The 24549-nt window shown below is 40.8% G+C and overlaps 1 long non-coding RNA gene across 1 annotated transcript in view; it reads right to left on the bottom strand.

Moving 5' to 3' along the window:
• Positions 1–381: 381 nt before the first annotated feature.
• LOC307166550 overlaps positions 382–24549 on the bottom strand; it is a 25348-nt gene continuing 1180 nt past the window's right edge. The window contains exons 3-5 of the long non-coding RNA XR_013822652.1: positions 3263–3817; positions 3044–3181; positions 382–1288 (exon numbers count right to left, since the gene is read on the bottom strand). This is a non-coding gene — a long non-coding RNA (uncharacterized lncRNA). The remainder of the gene's footprint in view (positions 1289–3043; positions 3182–3262; positions 3818–24549) is intronic.

A 24549-nucleotide genomic window follows, 5' to 3' on the forward strand; every position in this document is an offset into this window, starting at 1 on the left:
AGGAAGGTGTAAAGCGAAAAGTCTTTTTTGGACTGTTGATTTTAATAAAGACACGGAACTCTCATTTCACGGTAAAACGAAACGAACGTGCATCATTCTATTACTTTCGTTTTCAACAACAACGAATAAGTATATCTCTTCAGATAATTAATTAATTAAAGAAATCACGTCATAGTGGTCATGATATAAAACACAAAAGAAGAAAATGAGATATTGCTTAATAACTGAATAGCTTTAACAAAAAAATATACATTCATCTTAGAGTGATAGATTTTTCATTTTTCAAGTGCAAATTTAAAGACTTTTAAGACCTTTTCAAGGACATCTAAATGGAAAAATTAAGACTATACCACGGCAAAAAAAGATAAATACGACAATTTAAAACTGTTTTCTGTAATAGTTTTTTTTACTAACTTTAGCACACATTTGGTGAACAACAGGGTGCATAAATGTCAACTTTTAGACATGCAAACAGTTTGGATAAGCCAAGTCTTGTCACCTCTTTGACACCTCAAAGTACATAAATAACACAAAATATCCACTGCAAATGGTAACAAAATCAGTATAAAAAATTATAAAGATATAAAAAAAAGTGCCATTTAAAAAATAAACAATAAGATTGAGGTGTTAAATTTTTTTGAGCTCAGAGAGTTTGTCCTCAATTTGTCCATTTACTCCCTTCAACTCCTCCTGCTTCTCTTTGGCTCGTCTTCTCATTGTGTTAGACTTTGTAATCAGTGTGGCCATTTTGGAGCCTGCAGAATTTTCTGCCTGTTCTGCCATTCGGTCTGCGTCACTTTCAAGTGACTTACAAACCTCCTCAATGGACCTCTTCTTTTTCTTCAGCCCTTCCAGATCATCTTCAATGTTTTTCCTCTTCTTGGACAGTTCCTCTTTTTCCTTTTTGCGTCTTTCCTCCTCTAAGTGCTCCCTGTAGCGACTGCGTGCCGAAGCACAGTAACTGATGAGCTCCTTGGTCAGAGGCACTGCCGCTACCCCCCCACAAACTTTAACGTGGTCACAAATCAGCCTCTGGGTGATCACTGTGTCCTCTGCCATATTACATGTTTCCACCTCTTATTGGTGGAAAACCCCTGCTCAACTTCTGCCTGTCCATGGGACAGAAGAAGAAGTGACTGACAAAATGTCCAGAGTTCAGGGTAGGACTGAAGATATTGCCGCAAAAATACATCCACTCTGGACTTCTCCGAGGGCCTGAAGGACATGAATTCAGCAGCTTTGGCCTCATTGAAAAGGACCTTTTCAAATTGTTGTGCAATCACATCACCTGTAATAATGCACAAAAAATATTTTCAGTACATTTGAAGAAAAGTATATGATAAACAGGTAACACAAGTCATTTTTAAGTGGTTATTTAATGACGAACTAATCATTTACAAAACATTCATAAATGATTAGCAAGTGATATACTAACATTTTATGTATGTTTTGTAAATTCCGTTACAATTAATTTACAATTTATTAGTAAATGATTAACTAATCATTTACAAAACATGAATATGCATTTCATAAAATGTTTAATAAATTGTTATTTTTTTGTATGTATGTGAAGAATAGTTTACACTTTAAGAAAGTGTTGTATTCATGCGTTTCCACATCATTGTGTTGAACACTGTTACTTACCTGTTACAAATGATCTGTACGTGTATACAAGGCATTTACAACACTTTCTGCACCCTCTAATTGTTACATACAAAAAACAAAACAATTTATGAAACATTTATGAAACGCATATTTATGTTTTGTAAATGATTAGTTAATAATTAACTAATCAATTGTAATGACTTCTAACTGAATCTACAAAACATACATACAATAATTAACATATCACTATACAATAATCATTTATTTATGAACGCATTGTCATGTTTCGTAAATAATTAGTTAATCGTTTACTAATCACTTCTAAATGACTTACAAAATATACATAAAATGTAGTATATCACTTGCTAATCATTTATGAATGTTCTGTAAATGATTAGTTCATCATTAACTAACCACTTGTAAATGACTTTACAACTGAACGTTATTATAAAGTGTTACCAAATATGAAAAGGCAAAGTTAATTTCTTGTAAATAACATGCAACTTAACTGTCCCATTGTATCAGAAATGAACCATAATTTGAAGTCAGTGTACAGCATATCAAGTATCTCTGATCACTGAAATCACAACATAAATGTATTGATCTAATACAGTGTTTCCCAAACTTTTTTTCTGGGGACCCACATTTTAAAGTCGATAAATCCTTGTGACACAATAAACATTAGGCCCATATAGTTCATATATCACGAAGAGAATTTATGCATTAACAAAATATGTATGACCATTTTTAAGGTCAGTTAAGCTTCCACTTAACTATTTAAAAGAGATACAGATATTTGACAAAGGACAATTTTTTTTTATTTACCTGTTGTTGACAATAAGTAAAATGCAGAGGTGAAATGAGAAAGGAAGAGTTGACAGGGCATCTCATTGTTTTCATATTCTCATCATTACAGTGTACACAATTTATACTTAATGAGACAAAGTCCCAAGGCGTCATATACTGACGCTTTTGACATTTCGTCCACATGCAACGCACATGGCACCCTCTAGCGTCAATATGAGACGCAGATAGATATGGGCCAGAAGGCGCCTCCTAGCGGTCTAACCCTACCCCTACCCCAGACCTAAACCTACCCATAACCTGTGCGTCTCATATTGACGCTAAAGGGTGCCATGTGCGTTGCATGTGGACGAAATGCCAAAAGCGTCAGTATATGACGCCCTAGGATGAGAACGCGTTTATAGCACACTGAAAAATAGTGCTCGACTTGGCGACCCATACAAAATCTTCCGCGACCCACTTGTGGGTCGGGACCCCGCCTTTGGGAATGACTGATCTAATACACCCTTTCAAACCATGTACTAGTGTTCATGTGTTAATGTTCATATACCATTCATGATGTTGATACAAATGAGAGGTGGTGTCATATTAAGATAACAATCTATTCCATTCCATTCTTATTCCTATCATTTACCAGCAGATATCCCGCCTGACAGTTGTTTGTCTTGCACAAACTTCTGAATGAGGCACTTCATTTTCTGAAGGCACTCGTCAGGGTTGGTGCACATTTTGCCTGGATCCATGCACGCTTCATAAATCGTTTGAGAAGACTCTAAAGATAATAATTAAAGTTAGACCTTTGCTATGTCCTGGCCATTTAAGTGTGTTGTGCATTTTTACGATGAATAATTACCCTGATCAAATCCTCCAAATCTTTCCACAAAAAAGGCATCATTGGAGCATCTGTCTGGTATTTCTCCAGAAAAGGTTGGACATGAAAAAATGGAGCTTGGCCTGCAGAAGGGGATCCAGTCGAGCCTCAGAGAGGGTGTCATATGATGATGTCCCTGGGTTCTTCACCACTTTTGTCTTCACCTGGTCCACAAACTTCTCAATGGCGGGCCAAATCTCTATTGCTCTTTGCACAGCTGGCAAGTTCTCAAGCCAACGATGACCACAGAAGGGTAAGGGGAATGTTGTTGACGACGTTGATGAAGTGAAATCCTCTCTCCTGGCTGGGGCATTGTGAAAAAGATTTAAGCACCTTCTGTATCTGCCACACCTCAAATGCACTCTTGAAAGCGTTATGGAGGGTATGCAGACCACAACTTCCAACAATTATGAGTTGAACCCCCCCAAATTGTACGCCATGCTCCTGCTGTAGGAGGTTCACAAATCTCCAATTAACAAAGGGTCCATCCATCGACAAAGAGATCATGTTCCTCATGTTGAGATCTTTGGTACACTCCTGAAATCACGAAAAATAAAAACACAATATAAATAAAGCCAACTTTATTAACAATAATCGCTATGTTATTTTATTAATGTTTCCATTTATGCGTTCACTCAGATACGGTTTATAACAATATATTACAATATGTTAGTACAGGAGAATTACTGTCTTAAGATAGATTATGGGTAAGACATATTAGCCTATGTGATATGCTTTTGTGTCAAAATGACTTGAGATTCCTAAAATAGAAGTATACTTGTTATAAAACAAACCATTTTACTTATTTGCAGCATAGGGTATTTCCTGGCTTATTTCCATGGGCAAGTGTTATTTTCCCTTCATCCACTACCCACCATCACAAATTCTTTGCAAGGAAAATGCTTGATTACAGCTGGATTTATTTATTTTTTTCTACACTATGGAGCATGAAAATTATATAAAAACACTATGTCTACGCATTTTGGTTAGTAAAAGGCTAGTAGGGGAATTGCTTACCTTAACCTTTAATCAGTGTTAAAAAAGGACAACACTTAAGGTGTTTGGGGTCAAAATGACCCCAAACTTTTAAAGAGCGATTACATAAGGAAATATACATTTTTATATGGAAAACTATATATCATTTTTTTTATTTACTTCTCAACTATACATTTATGCTGTGTTTTTGTGGAAATTTTGAAGTTTTTTAACTATTTACTGCACAATTACATAACTAGGCCATAAATTGGCTCATGAAAAAAGATATTTTAAAGAAAAAATCACTTAAATGATGATCTTAATTAAATCTAAATAGTTTTTGGACATTGCTCTATGTGTTAGGGATAGAATACTGACATCTGCTGGTTTGTGGAAAAACTTTAGAAATTATAATTAAAGAAAGAAATTGCAATGACCACATATATCCAATAGAGGCCCATAGAGACTCATTCATTTTCACTTCATTTTTCTTGATGCTTAAACTTCTCCTCACAACTTTATGATATATATTTTGTGAATATTTATTTAAACATTTTGAAATACATAAAAAATATGTAGTTTTGTCAGAGTTATAATTTGTTGTTGTTTTCTGATATATTTTGAATTATCTTGCTTTTGCAAATTATTATACATACATTTACAAGTCACCACTATGACATGACTGTAATGTGTGTGTGTGTGTGTGTGTGTGTGTGTGTGTGTGTGTGTGTGTATGTGGGTGGGGGGGGGGGGCAAGCTTGTTCCATGTTGCATAATTATGTGACATTTTTCAGATTTATGCCAGTTTAGTTGATTTTATTTGCCAATTTCTATAAAAATGCTCTCTGTTGCAGTGACATACGTGTGTGTTTGTGTGTGTGTGTATGAGATAGAATGTTCATTCCACTTTGGGTTTATGCTCTAGGACCAGAGCTTGATTTAAATGTAATTTTTTTCCGATTTATGCCAGTTTTGTTTATTTTATTTGCCAATTTCTGTAAAAATGCTCTCTGTTGCAGTCACATACATGTGTGTGTTTGTGTGTGTGTGTGTGTGTGTGTGTATGAGATAGAAAATTCGTTCTACTTTTTATTTATGCTCTAGGACTAGACCTTGGTTTATTTGTAAAAATTTTCAGATTTATAATGGATTTACTTTTATTTTTTTGACAAACAAAATTAAAAAAAGTCATTTTTTTCATTTTCCCATTCATTTTCAATGTGGGGTCATTTTGACCCCAAACACCTTAAATGGTAAATTTTTTTTTACACACCTTTAGAACAACCAAATCAAGCACAGTTTTTTTGTGCATGTTTAGATAGATTATTTAGGAAAAGTCACAGAGTTTCATGCCCCTGCGATGAAGGTAACACTTTTAAAAAATGAAGGAAAAGTCCATTGGGGTCATTTTGACCCCAAACACTGATTAAAGGTTAAAATGTTCCAACAAATCCTCTGCCGTAGAATGGCCCATGAATTGGGACCCAAAATAACGGGACATGATGACAAAGTTTCCATGGTTTATCCGTGCCATAAGCTCCTTTTTCACATATGGAGCAATGCCAAATAGCGCATGATATGCCATCTTGTCTCTGCCACAACTAAACGCGCTCGCACGCGCGGAGTCCGGGAACATCGCCTGGAAGACGGTGTGAATATCATCGTTTGACGTGTAAGATTGGTGGCGGCTAACTGTGTGTAAAACCCAGAGTATTTCTGCCTTTAACGTGGCCGTGTTAGAGAACGTAGTGAAGGCAGAGGTAGCCGCACCGGAGGTAGACGCAATAGGCCTACTAGTAGCAGATGTACTTGGCTGAGCACTGGGTGATGGCGTTGTAAACATTTGAATAGGTAAACTACCCGACTGATCTGCAATGTAGCGCTTGTGTTTCTCGCTTTTTGCGTGGGAATCTAGGGCTGTTTGACCCATTGGCCCCAACTGTATATTTTTTTTGCAGAGATCACATCGTGCCTCTTTCAAGTTGCCAGTTTTCTTCAACCAACCCTTATATTTATCATCCTCCAACCACTTGTCGTTAAACATACATTTGCCCATAATGTCACACTAAGCGCTTCGCTAACTGGCTTACAAACTCCCCCCTTTCACTCGCGTACCTCCATAGCCTGCATATCTCTCACTCTGCAACCACTACACTTCCTCCAGTAGCCTTCTATCTACGGAATGCAGATGACACCCGCACAGAACAAATACTGCCCCCAAGGTACGCTGGTCAGTTATAAAATTGCGTCTAAAAAATACAGGAAACCGGACGGAGACATTTCACTCGCTCGGTCCCATATACAGAATTTTATACCTCCCTTGCGAAAATTCAAGACATTCCATCAATTTTAAGTCTTTTTTAGGCCTTAAAAACTGAAATTTGTATTTAAGACTTTTTAAGACTTTTTAAGGATCCGCGGGGACCCTGTTACTGTGGACATGAACTGTAATGTTTATGATATTATAATATAACATGGTTAAGATGGGTGTGCTGCACACTGCCGACACAGGTAACTGACCTAACAAAACATTTCTGTATGTAATTATGTTGGAAATATAAAAATGAACATATATCTGGGATTACTAAATTGTATACCATGTCCATCATCTTGCTCAGAGGGAGCATATCACGATCTATGAATGGACTTGAAAACGTGAAATATTATTTCCAAGCATATTTAGCCAGCAAATTATTTCAATTAAGTTACTGTAGGCCTACAAAAAAAAAAAAAAAAAAAAAAAAAAAAAACCTTGATATTATTGAACACAAAACTTATTTACATAACCCTTTGGCTACAAGGTGAATGCACACCTTGTATGCACATGTAGTTGTATGCACATGAAAACGCATAAATCTGTATTAATATTTCAGAATAAGCACTTTGACATTTGCAATAGGATATATGTAGCTTAATCACACTTTTAATAAGCAGGGACAATTCCCGACTTTAAATAAATAACCATTTACATGCTTAGGACGTTAGTATTGTTAGAATGTACAGGGAGATATAAAAACGCTGACTCGTTAACATTTACGCATTGAAATATGATGCATTGAGTTCAGTGGCATGTCATGAGCAATTCAGTTCTTTATTAACTCTTTCATTGATGGAAATTTCCGGCGTTTGTATGTTTTCACTGTTATACAGTAGGGGGCGCTGTGACACATCTTCTGAAAGAGTACAGAATCTCCTGATCAAAACACATGAGAAGAAGAAGCAGAAACAAGCGATATCTCATAGGGCTGTGACCGTGGCAGTGTTTTATTACCAGCGGTGGCGCGGTGGTTGGGGGGTGTATATATAGCATATATATACACCTCAATTAAATACATTTTGAAATAAAATAATAATAATAAATGAGGCTCAAACATCCATTTCTTAACTCTTCCGAGTCGCCGATCACGCCGGCGTGATCAAATCACATGACAGGTTTAAAACAAAGTCACGTTGAGCGCTGCCGTCCACTTCTGTCGAAAGTGCTGGCTTGAAACTATTTCACTTTTTGTTTTGTGTTGATAGACCAAGTAAAAACGGAGATATGATCATTTAAACTTTATATAAAAAAATATTGAAAATATTGACGCGTTCAAAAAAGAACACAAGATGGGATGCGACAGGCGTTGCATTTATTCTAATAACTTAGTCGTTTTTTGTCATAAAACAAAACGGAGAGAAATGTGTGAATCTGCTGACTCTGCTCTTCATGCTGCACATTTTAGGGAGTGGAGGAGGAGCCAACTGAGCAAAGAAGCGAAATTGAAAGGCGCCGGCGGGAGATTGACGGAGTAGACGGAGAGACACACATATTTGAGAGAGAGATATTATTGCTAGTTTTTGGAAGAGTTTGAGTAGATTTTGAGAATAGTTTAGGAGTAGTTTAGATAGTTTAGGTCAGGGGAGCCCAACCTTTTTTGAACAAAGATCTACTTTTAGATTGATCAGTGTGCCGAGATCTACCAGTCCAAACAGAAAGCCAGTCGCTACTCACAGCGCTTCTGCAGATTTAATATGCACAAAACAAACAGAAAAGTACCTCTAATCTATATATAATAAATCTGTTGTGAATCAGGAGTAGACAGATTCATTTGCAACAATTTATTAAACAGAAACTCCAGGCAAAGGTCAATATCTGCATAGACAGGGATCAAACAGAGGCGAGTCGAGAACCAGGCTTTGGGTCAGAGGCAGGCAGCAGAACAATCAGAATCCAGAACCAGGCTTTGGGTCAGTAGGCAGGCAGCAGAACAATCAGAATCCAGAAACAGGCTTTGGGTCACTAGGCAGGCAGCAGAACAATCAGAATCCAGAAACAGGCTTTGGGTCACTAGGCAGGCAGCAGAACAATCAGAATCCAGAAACAGGCTTTGGGTCAGTAGGCAGGCAGCAGAACAATCAGAATCCAGAAACAGGCTTTGGGTCAGTAGGCAGGCAGCAGAACAATCAGAATGCAGAAACAGGCTTTGGGTCACTAGGCAGGCAGCAGAACAATCAGAATCCAGAACCAGGCTTTGGGTCACTAGGCAGGCAGCAGAACAATCAGAATCCAGAACCAGGCTTTGGGTCACTAGGCAGGCAGCAGAACAATCAGAATCCAGAAACAGGCTTTGGGTCACTAGGCAGGCAGCAGAACAATCAGAATCCAGAACCAGGCTTTGGGTCACTAGGCAGGCAGCAGAACAATCAGAATCCAGAACCAGGCTTTGGGTCACTAGGCAGGCAGCAGAACAATCAGAATCCAGAACCAGGCTTTGGGTCACTAGGCAGGCAGCAGAACAATCAGAATCCAGAACCAGGCTTTGGGTCACTAGGCAGGCAGCAGAACAATCAGAATCCAGAAACAGGCTTTGGGTCACTAGGCAGGCAGCAGAACAATCAGAATCCAGAACCAGGCTTTGGGTCACTAGGCAGGGAGCAGAACAATCAGAATCCAGAACCAGGCTTTGGGTCAGTAGGCAGGCAGCAGAACAATCAGAATGCAGAAACAGGCTTTGGGTCAGTAGGCAGGCAGCAGAACAATCAGAATCCAGAACCAGGCTTTGGGTCAGTAGGCAGGCAGCAGAACAATCAGGCTTTGGGTCAGTAGGCAGGCAGCAGAACAATCAGAATCCAGAAACAGGCTTTGGGTCACTAGGCAGGCAGCAGAACAATCAGAATCCAGAAACAGGCTTTGGGTCACTAGGCAGGCAGCAGAACAATCAGAATCCAGAACCAGGCTTTGGGTCACTAGGCAGGCAGCAGAACAATCAGAATCCAGAACCAGGCTTTGGGTCACTAGGCAGGCAGCAGAACAATCAGAATGCAGAAACAGGCTTTGGGTCACTAGGCAGGCAGCAGAACAATCAGAATCCAGAACCAGGCTTTGGGTCAGTAGGCAGGCAGCAGAACAATCAGAATCCAGAAACAGGCTTTGGGTCAGTAGGCAGGCAGCAGAAAAATCAGAATGCAGAAACAGGCTTTGGGTCACTAGGCAGGCAGCAGAACAATCAGAATCCAGAAACAGGCTTTGGGTCAGTAGGCAGGCAGCAGAACAATCAGAATGCAGAAACAGGCTTTGGGTCACTAGGCAGGCAGCAGAACAATCAGAATCCAGAAACAGGCTTTGGGTCAGTAGGCAGGCAGCAGAACAATCAGAATCCAGAAACAGGCTTTGGGTCAGTAGGCAGGCAGCAGAAAAATCAGAATCCAGAAACAGGCTTTGGGTCACTAGGCAGGCAGCAGAACAATCAGAATCCAGAAACAGGCTTTGGGTCAGTAGGCAGGCAGCAGAACAATCAGAATCCAGAAACAGGCTTTGGGTCAGTAGGCAGGCAGCAGAAAAATCAGAATCCAGAAACAGGCTTTGGGTCACTAGGCAGGCAGCAGAACAATCAGAATCCAGAACCAGGCTTTGGGTCACTAGGCAGGCAGCAGAACAATCAGAATCCAGAAACAGGCTTTGGGTCACTAGGCAGGCAGCAGAACAATCAGAATCCAGAACCAGGCTTTGGGTCACTAGGCAGGCAGCAGAACAATCAGAATCCAGAACCAGGCTTTGGGTCAGTAGGCAGGCAGCAGAACAATCAGAATGCAGAAACAGGCTTTGGGTCAGTAGGCAGGCAGCAGAACAATCAGAATCCAGAAACAGGCTTTGGGTCAGTAGGCAGGCAGCAGAACAATCAGGCTTTGGGTCAGTAGGCAGGCAGCAGAACAATCAGAATCCAGAAACAGGCTTTGGGTCACTAGGCAGGCAGCAGAACAATCAGAATCCAGAAACAGGCTTTGGGTCACTAGGCAGGCAGCAGAACAATCAGAATCCAGAAACAGGCTTTGGGTCACTAGGCAGGCAGCAGAACAATCAGAATCCAGAACCAGGCTTTGGGTCACTAGGCAGGCAGCAGAACAATCAGAATGCAGAAACAGGCTTTGGGTCACTAGGCAGGCAGCAGAACAATCAGAATCCAGAACCAGGCTTTGGGTCAGTAGGCAGGCAGCAGAACAATCAGAATCCAGAAACAGGCTTTGGGTCAGTAGGCAGGCAGCAGAAAAATCAGAATGCAGAAACAGGCTTTGGGTCACTAGGCAGGCAGCAGAACAATCAGAATCCAGAAACAGGCTTTGGGTCAGTAGGCAGGCAGCAGAACAATCAGAATGCAGAAACAGGCTTTGGGTCACTAGGCAGGCAGCAGAACAATCAGAATCCAGAAACAGGCTTTGGGTCAGTAGGCAGGCAGCAGAACAATCAGGCTTTGGGTCAGTAGGCAGGCAGCAGAACAATCAGAATCCAGAAACAGGCTTTGGGTCACTAGGCAGGCAGCAGAACAATCAGAATCCAGAAACAGGCTTTGGGTCACTAGGCAGGCAGCAGAACAATCAGAATCCAGAAACAGGCTTTGGGTCACTAGGCAGGCAGCAGAACAATCAGAATCCAGAACCAGGCTTTGGGTCACTAGGCAGGCAGCAGAACAATCAGAATGCAGAAACAGGCTTTGGGTCACTAGGCAGGCAGCAGAACAATCAGAATCCAGAACCAGGCTTTGGGTCAGTAGGCAGGCAGCAGAACAATCAGAATCCAGAAACAGGCTTTGGGTCAGTAGGCAGGCAGCAGAAAAATCAGAATGCAGAAACAGGCTTTGGGTCACTAGGCAGGCAGCAGAACAATCAGAATCCAGAAACAGGCTTTGGGTCAGTAGGCAGGCAGCAGAACAATCAGAATGCAGAAACAGGCTTTGGGTCACTAGGCAGGCAGCAGAACAATCAGAATCCAGAAACAGGCTTTGGGTCAGTAGGCAGGCAGCAGAACAATCAGAATCCAGAAACAGGCTTTGGGTCAGTAGGCAGGCAGCAGAACAATCAGAATCCAGAAACAGGCTTTGGGTCAGTAGGCAGGCAGCAGAACAATCAGAATCCAGAACCAGGCTTTGGGTCAGTAGGCAGGCAGCAGAACAATCAGAATCCAGAAACAGGCTTTGGGTCAGTAGGCAGGCAGCAGAAAAATCAGAATGCAGAAACAGGCTTTGGGTCACTAGGCAGGCAGCAGAACAATCAGAATCCAGAAACAGGCTTTGGGTCAGTAGGCAGGCAGCAGAACAATCAGAATCCAGAAACAGGCTTTGGGTCAGTAGGCAGGCAGCAGAACAATCAGAATCCAGAAACAGGCTTTGGGTCAGTAGGCAGGCAGCAGAACAATCAGAATCCAGAAACAGGCTTTGGGTCAGTAGGCAGGCAGCAGAAAAATCAGAATCCAGAAACAGGCTTTGGGTCACTAGGCAGGCAGCAGAACAATCAGAATCCAGAAACAGGCTTTGGGTCAGTAGGCAGGCAGCAGAAAAATCAGAATCCAGAAACAGGCTTTGGGTCACTAGGCAGGCAGCAGAACAATCAGAATCCAGAAACAGGCTTTGGGTCACTAGGCAGGCAGCAGAACAATCAGAATCCAGAAACAGGCTTTGGGTCAGTAGGCAGGCAGCAGAACAATCAGAATCCAGAACCAGGCTTTGGGTCACTAGGCAGGCAGCAGAACAATCAGAATCCAGAAACATGCTTTGGGTCAGTAGGCAGGCAGCAGAACAATCAGAATCCAGAACCAGACTAGGGTCAATTTAGCCTGGGTTTCCCCATGCTGCCTTGTGCGCAGCGCGATTTTATTCACGCTGCTAGGCAGTCTGGCTACCATGGACCAGATTTTCGCCTCAGTTAGGGAACCAATCACAGAACGGGGAGGGAGCAGCAAGACGATGACGACATCTATGCGACACACCGAAGCAGTTTGTTTATATCTATGGATCCAACATGACAGACGTAAAAATATATGCATATTTTTAGGAACACATCTACAAAAATATGCCTGTATTTCAAGTTGATAAAATAATTTAAAATCAACATCAGTTTATTTGTGCCCACGTGCCACACCCTCCCAGGATCTATAACGTTACCTAGGCTACTTTCATTTTTAAAAAATCTTCATAACCGCGCGCGCGATCTGCTTGCAGTCGTCGAGATAGATGCTGAGGAGTTGAAGAAAAGAATAGCTAGTGGAGATTGTAAAGTTGTCGGCAATACGTCATCAAAAATAAAGTCCAGTGTGTGGGAGAAATTTGGAGTTATCTGAAGAAAATATTGTGAAAGGCTTTGCTGCAAACATTTTCGTGTTGGATAGCCGCAAATGTGGAACTTCATCCCTGAGGAAGCACGCAGAAACTGTGGTAAGAAAGCAGTTCTATCGAACGGTATTTTTCATATTTAACACTGTTAAGTACAGTATGTGTGGTGTGCAGGGCGTGTTTGAACCCAAAATTGTCTGATGTAGGCTAGACGAAATTGCGTGGCATATAGTGTTGTAGCCGCGTCTGTTCGATTGGTAAAATGTGATAAGGCTACTCAGTTTTGTGGTAACATTAGCCATGTTCTTCATGTACCGGCCTTTTGACAGCTTCGGCTGAAGTTGTCCTTGTGTTAATTGTCGTGTAATAACTTCTGTATGACCTGGCAATAAACATTTTTGTAAGTGTGTCTATAATGTGATAGTCTAAACTGATTTTATTTCGGGTGCGGGTCGGGTGTCGGTACTATTTTAAGCGGGTCGGGTGCAGATTTTAATTAGTGCTGTTGACGGAAAACGGGTTGGGTGCGGTTTTAAGCAGTGCGGGTACAGGCGGGTGCGGATTTACAAAATCGGACCCGTGCAGGACTCTGGGGTACACAATCTCTGACCCATCGTCTTCTTCTTTGTTGAATATCTGTCGCTCTACATACGTCATCTGGTATAATTTGAAATGATTGGCTATGAGCTACGTACAGGCGCATTTGATAGACATTTGTAGCGCCCAATAAACGGCTCTGGGCATTCGTAAACCACGCCTCAAATACGAGAAAATGCACATGTGGTTCTCAGACGACGTCTCAAAGAGAAAGTGGTCTGACGTTAGCCAGGCTAGGGTCAATTGGTAGTCTGCAGACAATCAGAGAGTTAGAGATAGCAAGGGTCGAAGCAAGGATCACCAGAAACGCTCAGACATGCATAATAACAAAAACAGATAATAAAGTTATTTCTCTACCTTAGTGGGACCTCTGGCACTGGCAGGAGGCAGCTAGTTTCTCGTAGTCAGGGCAGTAAGAGCTTGTTGCAAGCCTTAAGCAGGCCAGAAGGTGGTCATCAGTCATTGTAGATCTGTACTTTGACTTGATGATTTTCATGTGAGAGAAAGCACACTCACACAAGTAGGTTGACCCGAAAAGTGCTGTCAAGTTGAAAGCACATTTTCTGAGGTTGTGATACTTTTGTTCAGTCAGTAAGTTCCAGAACTCTCCATTCATGTCAGATGTTGCCCTGGATTTGATCTCAATGTCATTTTGCAGTGTGAGAATCTCATTCTCAACAGCAGTGTTATCTAAGTGGAACAGTGATTCAATTTTGGAGGCAATACAATCCACATCAATACTTGGACCAAATGGAAAACACAGATAGCTGGCAACAGGCTCGATGGATCCAAAATCTGTAAAGCGCCTCTCAAATTCTAACAAGATGCTCTGAACTTGCTCCTCAAAACGTGCACTGTCAAGCTGCACAAAGTCTTTGCCCTGATGCTGAAGTTCTGCCTGCATGTGAGGAAAGTTCCGTAGGTCATAGCGTTGCAGTCTATTTGAAAGCAGTTGTAGCTTGCTTTTAAATGTGTTTACTGCACTGATCATGTTGATTACATGTTTGTCTTTACCCTGCAGCTCTAAATTAAAATCATTCAGCAGGTCAGTGAGATCTGTCAGGAACGCTAAATCCAATAGCCACTGGTAGTCCTCTAGCTGGGCATATTCTGCATGTTTCGAAAGCTTCAGAAAATCTTTGATTTCAGGCAACAACTCTGAGAATCTCACAAAAAATTTACCTCTACTCAGCCATCTAATATCTGTGTGCAGCAACAGGTCTGTGTGTTCTGCACCGGTCTCCTCCAAATGAGCACGGAATAACCTTCTCTGTAGACTCCTGGCCCGAACGGAACACACAATCTTCATTGCAACATCCATCACTTCTTTCATGTTTAAAATCTTACTACATAATGCCTGCTGGTGGATTATACAGTGGTAATTAAGGAAGTCCGGGAAATATTCACTCTGTTTGCACAATGCAATGAATCTGCTGGTATGGCCCACCATTGCTGGAGCACCGTCCGTTGTGATAGAGATGAGTTTGAAGAGGGGCAATTGGGTCTTGTTGACAAATTCCATGAAAGCTTGGAAAATATCTTCGCCTCTTGTGTGTCCTTTCAATGGTAAAATGGTGAGAAGCTCTTCTTTTGCACCCATGTCTCCAAAAAACATTCTAATGAAAACACATAGTTGTGCCACATCAACAACATCAGTTGACTCATCGAATTGAAGAGAAAAACATTCGCACTGTTCAACATCCTTCCTTAACTGCTCCTCCACATCCTCTGCCATTCCCTCACATCGCCGTGTAACAGTGCCACGGGATAATTGCACGTCCTTAATGGCAGCTATGATGTCACTTTTATTCTTAAAGTCACCAAAAAGTGCGTCTGCAGCCTCGACAAACGCTTCTTTCACAACTTCGCCGTCCTTGAAAGACTTCTTGTGTTTTGCAAGAACATGACTGACACGATAAGATGCTATAGTTGCAGCCTTACCCTTGGTGTTTGGTCTGGTAAAAATGGACTGCTGTGCTGCTAATTGCCCCTTCAATTCCCGGACTTTCCGGGTGCGTAGAGCTGATTTAGCCGGGAAATCTGCGTCATAGCTTTTGTGCACGGTCTTGAAATGCCGCTCCAAATTGCCCTTCTTCGGTAAGGCCACGCTTGCATTGCAAATAAGACAGATGGACTTCGAATTTGAATAAACAAAAAAGTAATCCTCTTCCCATTCAGAATGAAAATGATATGTTTTCGTTTTTTTTGCTTCTGCTATAGTTTTATTTTGCTGACGTCGCGACTCGTCTCCACAGTAACAGTGAGTAGTGGCGGGAATGAGGCGGCTCGAGGTGAACGTCGGGAGCTCGCATATCTAGAGCCGACTCTATTTTTAAAAATATAGCCTATATAGAAATTAAATAATTATGTAATAATGAAATATTGAATAATTTTATTTAAAATAATAGTGTGTGTTCATGCTAGTTATAATGCTAGAGTGCTGGTTATAACATGGCAATAAAGAAGAGAGAAAAAGAGGGACCAGTTTAATCCTTTCAGTTTTTTATTTTTCTGAATATTTATTATTTTTTTCTTTAATATGGGTTCTATTATATTATTGTTTTGCATGTTGTTTCTATACATTAAAAAGATGTAATTTAAATGGAAAGATTAGTTTGAGATCTGGTGACTGTGGGGGCCATTTTAGTACAGTGAACTCATTGTCATGTTCAAGAAACCAATTTGAAATGATTTGAGCTTTGTGACATGGTGCATTATCCTGCTGGAAGTAGCCATCAGAGGATGGGTACATGGTGGTCATAAAGGGATGGACATGGTCAGAAACAATGCTCAGGTAGGCCGTGGCATTTAAACGATGCCCAATTGGCACTAAGGGGACTAAAGTGTGCCAAGAAAACATCCCCCACACCATTACACCACCACCACCAGCCTGCACGGTGGTAACAAGGCATGATGGATCCATGTTCTCATTTTGTTTACGCCAAATTCTGACTCTACCATCTGAATGTCTCAACAGAAATCGAGACTCATCAGACCAGGCAACATTTTTCCAGTCTTCAACTGTCCAATTTTGGTGAGCTCGTGCAAATTGTAGCCTCTTTTTCCTATTTGTAGTGGAGATGAGTGGTACCCGGTGGGATCTTCTGCTGTTGTAGCCCATCCGCCTCAAGGTTGTGCGTGTTGTGGCTTCACAAATGCTTTGCTGCATACCTCGGTTGTAACGAGTGGTTATTTCAGTCAAAGTTGCTCTTCTATCAGCTTGAATCAGTCGGCCCATTCTCCTCTGACCTCTAGCATCAACAAGGCATTTTCGCCCACAGGACTGCCGCATACTGGATGTTTTTCCCTTTTCACACCATTCTTTGTAAACCCTAGAAATGGTTGTGCGTGAAAATCCCAGTAACTGAGCAGATTGTGAAATACTCAGACCGGCCCGTCTGGCACCAACAACCATGCCACGCTCAAAATTGCTTAAATCACCTTTCTTTCCCATTCTGACATTCAGTTTGGAGTTCAGGAGATTGTCTTGACCAGGACCACACCCCTAAATTCACTGAAGCAACTGCCATGTGATTGGTTGATTAGATAATTGCATTAATGAGAAATTGAACAGGTGTTCCTAATAATCCTTTAGGTGAGTGTATATATATATATATAGCCTATAACAAATCAAGGCATTTTTTGAAAAAATTGTTAGACATTGTGAGTATGATTTCGTTTAATAATTTAATTAGAATTGTTTTCACACCTATCATAGTCAAAGTCATAGTTAAAACATTTATTTTTTAAAGAGCCGTTTGTGACCCATGAGCCGGCTCTTTTCAGTGAGCTGAGTCAACGAGCCGGAATGCCAGCGAGTCCCTACTAATAATGTAACGTGCCTAGCTAAAATCCTGGCTGAATTAAGATAAGCGTCCTAACATACTACTTTTGATATTTCTGATATGTATTTGAAATAGTATGAGTCAGGCGCGAGATTGATCGGTGGCCCACCCAATTAGATTAAAAGAAGAGAATTCAAGCTTCATGCCTGTGTGTCTGTTGTCGTGGATATTTTCCCTAAAACTAACTACCTGGGTCTCGTCTCCTGGCGACGTCCCCACTCGGGTAGCTGATATCTGAGTCTCGTCTCCTGGCTCTATCTTTTGGGTCTCGACCTCAACGTCCCCACTCTATAGATCACCTGTAACTGACTCGTTTTCCCTAAACCTAACTATCTGGGGCGTCTGCACTCGACACCCACCTGATCTTAATATCTCTGGCGTCTGCACTCGACACCAATACCTTAATATCTCTGGCGTCTACACTCGACACCAATACCTTTATACTCTAGCTCTTGCGTCTTCAGTCGACAACTGGCCGAGTTCTAACTAACTTGCTTCCCTAAACTAGCTTCCTGCGCAGGAATAAATTGACAAACAGACCTGCAAATGTCCTTTAAATGCTTTAATCACGGCCAGGAGATCTTCCCGAGCAGTTCTCAGGGAATCTCTCCCAAGAAGCAAGGCCGGAGGATCTCAGACAAATTCCATTGAGAATCCCACCGAAAAACACATATACAACAGTTTTTATAGAATCAAGAAAACAAATAAGACTAACATGTCACCTTCAATATGATTGGTTCAATTGGTTCAAAAGCCCAACCTTTTCCCTCTGTCACTGGCATAAGCAAACTCTGATTACTTATCATAAGGTTTTTGCGAACTAGTCATGTCTAGTTTCAGTTCCCCTTTCTGTTATTAATAACACATAGACACATACACTCAAAGTCATAAGTTTTTCCCCAAAGAGTTTGGAAACATTAAAAGCATATGAATGTTATTACAACACTTTGTTTTTATTGTGAGTATACACAAAAATAATACACACTTAACAGGATCGATTGATGTATAACACAAGCATATAAGATAAAAAGTAATATTTTATTTTATTTATTTGTTTTCACTGATAAGGAAAAAAACGAGCCTATCGCGCCGGCGCGATAGCCGACCTCAGGGGGTTAATAAAAACAATTTAAATTTTTAATTTGAATAATAATGAATTAATAAATAATTTCATTGTAATAGTTTTTTAGAATGTTTAATAGTTTTTTAATAGACATTTATGTACAGTAGCTACGAAAAATAGCTACAAAATAAAAATATCATGTCGATATATCACGTGTCAGTCCAGTGATGCTATCACGCAACACCGCGGGCGCATTTCGGACCAAAAGTTTTACGTCGCAGCGGCAACCTAACTGAGCTATGGCTAAACAGCTATCATTGACACACTTAAAAAAAAACAAACAAAAAAAAAACACGTCTAGATGCTGATATAGGCTACTTCTGGACCATGTCATACCTGAGAAGGAGGAGGATGGTCGTAAGACACTTAACGTTAGTGGCTCATTTTCATCAAAAACATACTCACTATTTGGACCATGTCATACCTGAGAAGGAGGAGGATGGTCGTAAGACACTTAACGTTAGTGGCTCATTTTCATCACAAACATACTCATATTTGTATTTCAAATGTTCCAGAAGTTATACAGCAACTTTTATTTAAAAAAAGTTTTGTCAGCATTGCGATTCTCTTTGTACACATACTCTTTAATAAACGTTTTAACACAATTAACAACGTATCATTCAGTGCTACTTCTATAAATATTTTAATTTGCTCAAGCAAGTGGTAAAATATTTAATCATGTAGTACTTATATTAAAATCGCAAAGATTTTAAATTAAAACTTAAAATTGACAAAAACAGCCGACTCTCATGCCTTTTCTTTTGCATTTAAGTTTTAATAGGCTACAATAAATCTTGCATGTCACAAAGAACTTGTTTTTTCACCTCCACGAATGAGACGAGTGTTGTTCATTATGTCGCCTTGTTGAGGTAAATTGTAGTTATCCTTGCTTTACCCCGGTCTTAAAGTAGCCTTAAAAAGATGACTGTGAAAAAGAGTATAATTAAATTAAATGCATTTATGGTGAGATTACTACATTTTATTTAATTAAATGCATTTATGGTGAGATTATTATATTTTCATGTCAATCTGTGTTCATTTTGACCACGAACCATGCGCTGGCACTTTAATTCAGCGCGTGCAGCACAGCAGAAATAGACTCGGTGCGGAAACGATCTCTACACTGCTGTAGCCTCTACGCACCGCACATGGAACGCATCGTCAGACCGCATCCACGCTCAGTGTTACAGCTCTAATACGGAGCCCGGGAATCAGGTGTGTATAAGCTTAAAAAACCCGAGGCCCCTCCGTATATTCACCAGGCCCACCTATTAAGAATAAAAGTGACATCATAGCTGCCATTAAGGATGTGCAATTATCCCGTGGCACTGTTACACGGCGATGTGAGGGAATGGCAGAGGATGTGGAGGAGCAGTTAAGGAAGGATGTTGAACAGTGCGAATGTTTTTCTCTTCAATTCGATGAGTCAACTGATGTTGTTGATGTGGCACAACTATGTGTTTTCATTAGAATGGTTTTTGGAGACATGGGTGCAAAAGAAGAGCTTCTCACCATTTTACCATTGAAAGGACACACAAGAGGCGAAGATATTTTCCAAGCTTTCATGGAATTTGTCAACAAGACCCAATTGCCCCTCTTCAAACTCATCTCTATCACAACGGACGGTGCTCCAGCAATGGTGGGCCATACCAGCGGATTCATTGCATTGTGCAAACAGAGTGAATATTTCCCGGACTTCCTTAATTACCACTGTATAATCCACCAGCAGGCATTATGTAGTAAGATTTTAAACATGAAAGAAGTGATGGATGTTGCAATGAAGATTGTGTGTTCCGTTCGGGCCAGGAGTCTACAGAGAAGGTTATTCCGTGCTCATTTGGAGGAGACCGGTGCAGAACACACAGACCTGTTGCTGCACACAGATGTTAGATGGCTGAGTAGAGGTAAATTTTTTGTGAGATTCTCAGAGTTGTTGCCTGAAATCAAAGATTTTCTGAAGCTTTCGAAACATGCAGAATATGCCCAGCTAGAGGACTACCAGTGGCTATTGGATTTAGCGTTCCTGACAGATCTCACTGACCTGCTGAATGATTTTAATTTAGAGCTGCAGGGTAAAGACAAACATGTAATCAACATGATCAGTGCAGTAAACACATTTAATGACGTTCTGTATCCGCCACTGGTATGAGTAGCCTATGTTAGTATGCGATTTCGAATTCAGCCCATAATTTCTTTGCTGTCTTCTTTTTTTAATAAATCAATGCTATTGGTCAAACTTTATGTCTGTCAGTGAATTTTACAAATATTTAACAACCAATGAAAAGCATTAAAACAGCTTGTGTTAAATCTTGTTACTGGATTAGACTGTCAAGCAAAACCTCTCAGCTCATAGCTCCTCGTAGCTCCGCCCCTCCTCCGGCCAGCGCATAGCTGAATGTAATCAGTGATCTTGTAAGATTAAATAAAGAACTGTTTTTTAAAATAAGTACAGCGTTTTCTTTACTCAAGAAATAATATGTCTATAAAGGTTAATATTTCATGTTTTTGAGGTCTGAGACGCGGGAGCGGTGAAGAGAGAGAAAGGGCAAACCAGAGTACAATTTACTCTCGCGATCGACTGGAAAGCAGTCCACGATCAACAGGTCGACCGCGATCGACTGGTTGGGCACCCTTGGTTTAGGTAGTTTAGGTAGTTTTTTGTGGAAGAAAAATGAAGCGAATGTTTTTGGTTGAACAAGCCCTCGACTTGTTCTATCAACTGGACGATGCTGTTTACAGTTCATCGTCAGAATCAGAGAGTGGCGATGATGAGATTGACGACTCGGCTTTTGTGGTTCACGACGAGAGGTAAGACAAACTTTTAGCTTGTTCTATATTATATTGTGTGTGTGTGTGTGTGTGTGTGTCTGTCTGTCTGTCTGTCTGTCTGTCTGTGTGTCTCTCTCTCTCTCTGTGTGTGTGTCTGTCTGTCTGTGTGTCTCTCTGCATATGTGCCAATGAGCATCTTGAACTTTGATGTACAATCTTTAATCTTTTTACGTGTGTCTTGACGTACAGAGATGATGAGCAGCCTGGGCCATCTACCACTCCAACAACAAGCAGACAGAGGCCTACACAGAGAGGGGGTGGAAGGAAGAGTCAAACCAGATCAAGATCTCCAGCAAAGTCAGGACAGCCACACCACAGCTCTGAGCCCTGGAAAACTGAGAGTGATCCTGATATTTCCCCACAAACCAGTAGGTTCATGCCCCGCAGAACACCAGGAGCCCAGGTGAATATGCATTCAGTACACTCACCAATGGACCTGTTCCAGCTGTACTTTTCCACGGATACTATGAGGACACTCTGCAAAAACACCAACAAGCAGGCAGCAAAAAAACAGGAAATGGGGAATAAGTACAAATGGACTGATGTTGAAGTTGAGGAACTATACAAATACCTAGGTCTCCTCATATACACATCATTGGTGTCACTGCCAAGTATCCAGGACTACTGGAAAAAAAAAACACTTCATGTCTGTGCTTTTCCAGCCACTGTCATGACAAGAGACAGATTCAGGGCGTTATCGTGGAACATCCACCTCAGTGATCCAGAGGAGGATGTCAGAAATGACCAGAAGAAGGGAACACCACAGCATGACCAGCTGTTCAGAATCCAACCTCTGATGGATGACATTCGGAATGCCTGCCAGGCTCATTACCACCCGAGGAAGGAACTGGCAGTCGATGAGAGAATGGTGGCAACCAAAGCAAAAACTGGCATGACCCAATATATGAAGGAAAAACCAACAAAATGGGGGATCAAGCTGTTTGTGTTGGCAGAGTCAAGTAATGGCTACACACTCAACTTCAACCTGTATGTGGGCAAATCACACATACCAAGCGTACATGGACTGTCGTATGATGCTGTCATGGACCTTATTCAGCCATCACATCTTGGGACAGGATACCATATTTATATGGACAATTTCTACACAAGCCCCAAACTGTTCCTTGGTTTGGCTAACATTAACTTTGGAGCCTGTGGTACCTACAGGGACAACAGGAAAGGGTGTCCTAGTAGCAGAGCAAATGCCCTCAACAAAAAATCCAAGAGAGGCAGCGTAAGATGGATCAGAGAGGGCCCCATTGTCTTTGTGAAGTGGATGGACACACGGGAAGTGTCGATGTGCTCCACAATCCATCCAGCATTTTCTGGTGAGACTGTCCAGAGGAGAGTGAAGGATGGAGTTGGACACTGGGCAGTAAAAGACATTCCCTGCCTTACCCCCATCATTGCCTACAACAAGAACATGGGAGGTGTTGACCTGTCTCACCAGCTTCTCCAGTATTACTCGACCCATCGCAGAACTGCTCGCTGGTACCGTACCATGTTTCTGCACTTTGTGGACATTGCTACAACAAATGCCTACATCCTACACTGTGAGATAAGCCACACACAACAGGTTCAGCACATGACACACAAGAATTTCCTGGTAGAACTGGTGTCCCAGCTGTGTGGAGTGGACAAGACAGGAGCTGCCATCCAGAGGAGCACCGACCATGTTCCTGTTGCCATTGACGTGGCTACAGATGTCAAAAAGAAAGCCACACAAGCCCGCAGGATCTGCCATCGTTGCCAGCAAGTGGAGAAGAAAAGGAACCTCACACCATGGAAATGCAAGGCCTGTGATGTAGCCCTCTGTCTCATTGTTGACAGAAACTGTTTTGAGGAGTGGCACAGATAAAAAACAACAACAACAACAACACACTTTTTGTTGATATTTGTTGTAAATAGTTGTATGTATAGTTTGACTTTGTGTTCATTTTACCTTTTGTATGGTATATTTGCACTTTTTAGGAACCCCTCTTACTCAAGAAATGTAACTGTCATGTAGCTGTCTGTGTAATTGTACATGAAGTGTTTTGTAGAGTTTATAAGCAAAAAAGAAAAGAAAAAACACCTATTGCCACACCTGCTTTTTTATGTATATAGTTAGATTTTATCTCAATTTTACCTTTTTTATGTTGTATTTGCACTATTTGGGAACCCTCATATTCTGGGAATGCAAGGCCTTAAATATAGCTCTCTGTATAATTTTGTGCATGAACTGTTTTAAAAAGTGGCAAAGCTAAAAAGAAAAAAAAAAAGCCTATGGCTACACCCGCTTTTTTTGTAAATCATTTTTTTTTTTTTTGTATATAGCTTGATTATATCTGAATTGTACCTGTATATGTTGATACTTACAACTTGTGTTTACATTTTAAACCTTTTAAAATGCTTCATTGAGCATGTTTGTGTTTTTTGTAGTAAAAAAACTATAATTTTTCTATTCGGATTTTGTATTTTTTGTGTGATTTTGGGTCCAGTATGTTGATACAGTACATCAAAGTGAAAAACTAATTGTCTGTTCATATAGGTGATGTTGTGCTGAAAAAAATGATACCAAACATTGGTATGGTATAAATTTGTTTATGTCGCAAAAAAAAAAAAAAAAAAAGTACTCAAAACCAGCCAAAATAGCCCAAGACTCCGAAGAGTTAACAGACATGCGTGTTTATTTGAGCACTTCCGTCAATGAAACATCACACTAAAGCCTGTAAAGCATTGAAATAAATATCAGTAAATAATATTAACTTAAATAATATAATAAAGTTAAATATTTAAAAAAAACATTTGTTTGAAGACGCATGATAAGCCTTCCACTCTGCGCTTTGAGAGGGATGTGGGACATGAGCAGGAACGAGACCATCTCTTCTAATGTCTTCATGTTTTCTACTTGATGTAGACGGTCTGAAGAGCGAATTTGATCTTCCACAAAGGCAAGACATTTAGGCTATGTTTGATTTTGCACTGCCAGAGAAAGCGAAACAATTTTTTTTACAAAAAACTTGACACGCCTTACCAAGTATAATAACAAGCACAAACTGTGTTAAAAGGAATATGACGTGCAGGTAAAAAGGTAGGCTATCTGTCCTACAGCGGGTTTTCTACTTTACCACAGTAAAGAATGTGAATATAATAGTCCTAATTAAAAGTGATAAAGGAAGAAACGTTTATAATCCCCTGCGAAAATGGGTGAGACGTGAGTGAAGATTTGGGAAAAGAAACAAGAGATTCCATGTCCAGTGAAATAACTAATGGAATATTGTTAAATTCGCTGGTAAATCGGGTGTCCAGATCGCAAGAATACAAAGCCGACAAAGC

The sequence above is a fragment of the Squalius cephalus genome (genome assembly GCF_949319135.1).
Source record: "Squalius cephalus genome assembly, chromosome: 1".
NCBI classification, from domain to species: Eukaryota; Metazoa; Chordata; class Actinopteri; order Cypriniformes; family Leuciscidae; genus Squalius; species Squalius cephalus.